The 5,242-nt window shown below is 43.1% G+C and overlaps 1 protein-coding gene and 2 pseudogenes across 3 annotated transcripts in view; 1 reads left to right on the plus strand and 2 right to left on the minus strand.

Annotated features, from left to right (window-relative positions):
• The window catches only part of BICD1 (BICD cargo adaptor 1), a 286,923-nt gene that overhangs the window by 42,185 nt on the left and 239,496 nt on the right, over positions 1–5,242 (plus strand). The window lies entirely within an intron of this gene.
• LOC102503245 (cyclin-dependent kinases regulatory subunit 1 pseudogene) lies at positions 1,269–2,139 on the minus strand (annotated as a pseudogene).
• LOC102467899 (cyclin-dependent kinases regulatory subunit 1 pseudogene) lies at positions 2,371–3,226 on the minus strand (annotated as a pseudogene).

Consider the following 5,242-nt stretch of genomic DNA (forward strand, 5'->3'; position numbering starts at 1 on the left):
CCATCTTTGATCAAATTAAGATAAATAAATTAAAAATTAAATTTAAAAAGTTCTTCAAAACAAAACAAAACTCATGCCAAATTTATGTGCATGCATGCCCCAAATCCCAAGAGGATGATGGAGGTGAAGGATTGTGGCCGTGTGGCCATCCCTTCTGTAGGGGGGCGGGGGAGAGTGATTTCTCACTTTCTGTCTCTTTGTCTCTCTCTGCCTCTCTGGTGAGTGAACATGCACTATAGCAAAAATCTCTTAAAAGAAATTTCTAGAAGAGTAGATTTTAAACATCTGCATCTCACATAAAATGAATATCAGGTGATAGATATGCTAATTAGTTTTATTTAATCATTCCATCATTGTATATATATTAAAATATCACATTGGAGCTAGCAGGTGGCATGGTGGGTAAGGTGCTAGATCCCACTTGGCCAACTCCGAGGTTTGAGTCCCAACCTGGTGACCTGAAAAACATGCCAGGCGTCTGTGCATTCATGCCCAAAATCCTGAGAAGAGAATGGAGAAGGGATGGCAGCATGGCCAAACCCCAGGGCCTGATTTTTCTCTTTAACTCTCTCTGGTGAGCCCACATGCCCTATGGTAAAAATCTAAAGCCAGTACAACAAAAATCACACTGTACCATATTAATATGTGTAATTAGCATTTGTCAATTAAAACTAAAGCAACAGTAACAACGACAAAAGCAGTACAATGTTTTTATAAGCCTCTTATTGTGTTCTAATAAAAGAAAGACTATAAATTATAAACGAGACTAGATTTGAATGTCCTTCTTTCTCTTAGTCTTTTTGTTTTTGATCATAAAAACTTCCTCTTTAATCAAGGCTTTGAACATGAAACAGAGTTCTTGAATAAAATGAAAGGTTCCAATACATTGAAATAGAAACCCACGAGTCTCCATACATATAATGCCCAGCAGGATAAACAAAACAAGTTTACACGATCCCTGGAATAGCCACAGTCTTAGTCTCAGACGCTTCCTCCATCCTTCCTCCAGGAGTGTCCTGCTGGAGACAGGTCACCATGGCTCCTGGGGTCACACTCCGTGGCCCATCAAGCACTCATCCGGCTGGGCTGCTGTGGTCTGGGCTCTACTCAGGGAGCAAAGCAATGACCAGCACGTTCAAACAGTGTATCGAATATCCTTTAAATATCAAAGTGAGAAACAGGAAGGTGACATAATCGGGTTATCTGAAAGCTGTTAGAAAGTTAGGACAGCTGTGTAGAGCTGGACACTGGAAAGTGGCTTGTCAGCTTCATTTCTCTGGCTTCTTGGGTAGTGGCCTCTGGAACAGCAAGATGTTAGGTTCTGGTTCTTGGATCATATAATGGACCCATCCTTGACTCTGCCGAACGCCAAGATTCCTCCATTCAGATTCAGACATCAGATGGGTCTTAGGAACCAGCTTGGCTATGTCCTGGGGCAACGCGACAAGCTGGTACTCAAACTCCTCATCATTGTATTTATCTGAATAGTAAATTTGTGCGACATGATGGCTCTACATGCAGGCCTCCAGCCCGGCTCTACCAGCCTCCAAACAACTTCCAGCAGCACCCTCTTATTCTATTTTTTAAAATAATTCTTTATTTAATTTTAAAATTTATCATTATTATTTTTAGTTTGCTATAGGGCACATGTGCTTACAAGAGAGGGAGAGGAGAGAGAGAGAGAAACCACCAGATCTGGGACTCGAACTGTAGTAGTTAGCTATGTGGGAGTCAGTGCCTTAATCACCATGTCACCTGCTGGCCCCTCTTTCTCTTTTTTTTGGGAGAGGTTTTTTTGTTTGTTTGTTTGGGAGACAGAAAGCGAGAAATCACCCCCCAGGGGGGATGGTCACGCCGCAATCCCTTCTCCTCCATTCTCCTTTTGGGATCTTGGGCACGCATGCACACGCACCTGGCGTGAGTTTTAAGCCACCGGAGGCTTTGAACATGAAACAGAGTTCTTGAATAAAATGAAAGGTTCCAATACATTGAAATAGAAACCCACGAGTCTCCATACATATAATGCCCAGCAGGATAAACAAAACAAGTTTACACGATCCCTGGAATAGCCACAGTCTTAGTCTCAGACGCTTCCTCCATCCTTCCTCCAGGAGTGTCCTGCTGGAGACAGGTCACCATGGCTCCTGGGGTCACACTCCGTGGCCCATCAAGCACTCATCCGGCTGGGCTGCTGTGGTCTGGGCTCTACTCAGGGAGCAAAGCAATGACCAGCACGTTCAAACAGTGTATCGAATATCCTTTAAATATCAAAGTGAGAAACAGGAAGGTGACATAATCGGGTTATCTGAAAGCTGTTAGAAAGTTAGGACAGCTGTGTAGAGCTGGACACTGGAAAGTGGCTTGTCAGCTTCATTTCTCTGGCTTCTTGGGTAGTGGCCTCTGGAACAGCAAGATGTTAGGTTCTGGTTCTTGGATCATATAATGGACCCATCCTTGACTCTGCCGAACGCCAAGATTCCTCCATTCAGATTCAGACATCAGATGGGTCTTAGGAACCAGCTTGGCTATGTCCTGGGGCAACGCGACAAGCTGGTACTCAAACTCCTCATCATTGTATTTATCTGAATAGTAAATTTGTGCGACATGATGGCTCTACATGCAGGCCTCCAGCCCGGCTCTACCAGCCTCCAAACAACTTCCAGCAGCACCCTCTTATTCTATTTTTTAAAATAATTCTTTATTTAATTTTAAAATTTATCATTATTATTTTTAGTTTGCTATAGGGCACATGTGCTTACAAGAGAGGGAGAGGAGAGAGAGAGAGAAACCACCAGATCTGGGACTCGAACTGTAGTAGTTAGCTATGTGGGAGTCAGTGCCTTAATCACCATGTCACCTGCTGGCCCCTCTTTCTCTTTTTTTTGGGAGAGGTTTTTTTGTTTGTTTGTTTGGGAGACAGAAAGCGAGAAATCACCCCCCAGGGGGGATGGTCACGCCGCAATCCCTTCTCCTCCATTCTCCTTTTGGGATCTTGGGCACGCATGCACACGCACCTGGCGTGAGTTTTAAGCCACCGGGTCTGGGACGTGAACCACGGTCGACTGCGTGGGAATCCAGTGACATAGCCATTACGCTAACTGCCGGTCCCAGGCCCCTCTTTCTTTTATTCTTACCATGGTTCAAATCCTGGCCACAGTGGCTTGAAAAGCACCGTGGTAAGTATCCTTACCTGCATCTTCCTCTCTTCCTGGGGTATTCGTCTCATCTCTTCAGCTTAGTTTACATTTGGCTTCCCCTGTAGTTTGTGCAGAAGATAACTGGCCATTCTCTCCCATGCCCTCCAAATCCAGGAATCCAAAGACGGTGGGGTACTCGCAACCACCCCAACCTTCAGCTGATTATTACTCTTACTGCCCCTACCTTGCCTCTATTTTTCTGAGTATCTTTGTTTCTAATCTATTCTGACTAAATGATTCAGTGGGAAAGGATGACTTCTAGGACAAAGCTGAGAGGAGCGTGGGAGTGGGTAGTTCCATCAGCAGATATTTTTGTGGTGTGATGATTTTATTTTATGGAAACTTGTAACTGCATTCATAAGGTTTTGATTCTGGCTGCATGGCTGAATACAGAGTAGTTGTATGAATGATAACAGAAGGTTTCCACATTTAATTAGAGGTGAGGCAAAAAAAAAATCCCATTGGTAAATGCATAATTTCATCGTGAAATAGCTGATAAATCAAGTCAAAATGGTCCTCAGTTTTCCGGGAAGCATGTCATGGTGCGTTCATTTCTTGCTGGAAATCTCACCAGACTTGACTTTTTGTCTGTTTTGGCTCCAAGGATGTGTTAACAGGTGTGACATACGATTAGAAATGTAAATGACAAAAAAGTGCTGAATTTGACCTGTAGTCTCGAGTATCCCCGGCTGTACACAGAGGAAATACTGGCTTGTGGGAAAAGTCATGATGCGTTTTTACATAGAAGAACGTTGAAAAATATGTCATGACTTTTCCGACAACCCAACAGAAGTCTCCTTTTTTCCTTTCCCTCGGTACCTTGCTTGTTGAATAGGTAAAAACCTAGCATGCAGGGGCTGACAGGTGGTGTGGTGGTTAAGGGTGCTGAACTCTCATATGGCCGACTGCGGTTCGAGTCCTGGACCTGGCAGCTTGCTTTCTCTTTCACTCTCTCTTTCTCTCACTCTGTCCCTCTCTGGTCAAATTAAAAATAAAGAAAGTTAAATAAAATAATTCTTAACAAAGCGAGCAAGCACAACTATTTAAAAATTTAAAATGATTAAAAAGATTGAAAAAAAGAGGTTCACATTGTATAACTATTTACAATTCTTCTGTCAGGTGGTTCTTGGTTGTGTGTCTTTTGCCTTCCTATTGCACTGCACATCAGTGCTCATTGAGAAATGAGGATTATTTGCTAAGCAGGCTGTTTTTTGATTATATGTTCCTTTCTTTTTCTCTTTTTAGAATTATTTTATTTAACTTTTATGTGTGTGTGTGTGTATGTATATATATGTACATATATGGTGGTTGGCCACGTGGGAGTCCAGCGCCTTTAACCACCATGCCACCTGCCAGCCCCTTGATTATATGTTTATAAGAACATCATCTATAAACGAAAAGCAAAATGTTGGGTTTTAGTTCCTTTGGAAGAATGGAGTGTTGCTCACGTCTCCCCTTTGTCATGATATAGATGTTGCGCACTGAATGTGTTTTGGCATGTAAGGAAGCAGAGCATGGAAGATGTTAATCACTCCCTCAACAGCGCAGGTACGAAGCGGAGGAGATGTAGCCATTCGATTCTGTGCTCGGAAATCGAGGCATTCCCAGTGTGATTGAAATCTTCCTTAGGGTATACATGCTTGCATGGCCCAGTCAGGAAAATGCAGTGGAGGACTTTGCACTAGTGGCTTTTTTTTTTTTTTTTTTTTTTTTTTTTTAAATTGTTTTTTTTTTTTAGGGCTTTTTTTCTCCCCGGAGAGATAGAAAGAGACAGAGAGACAGAAAGTGAGAAATCACCCCCTGGTGGTATGGCCACACCGCAGTCCCTTCTCCTCCATCCTCCTCTCATGACCTTGGGCACGCACGCACACACACCCGGCTTGTTTTAAGTTGCTGGATCTGGGACTCGAACCACAGTCAACTACATGGGAATCCAGTGATATAAACATTATGCCATCTGCTGGTCCCGCACTAGTGACTTTCTAATTCTGTAAAAAATCTCTCGCGTTCAGTCATCTGTTCACCTCTTGAGGGGATAAGAACAC

The sequence above is a fragment of the Tupaia chinensis genome, unplaced genomic scaffold (assembly GCF_000334495.1).
Source record: "Tupaia chinensis unplaced genomic scaffold, TupChi_1.0 Scaffold145519_1, whole genome shotgun sequence".
Lineage (NCBI taxonomy): Eukaryota > Metazoa > Chordata > Mammalia > Scandentia > Tupaiidae > Tupaia > Tupaia belangeri.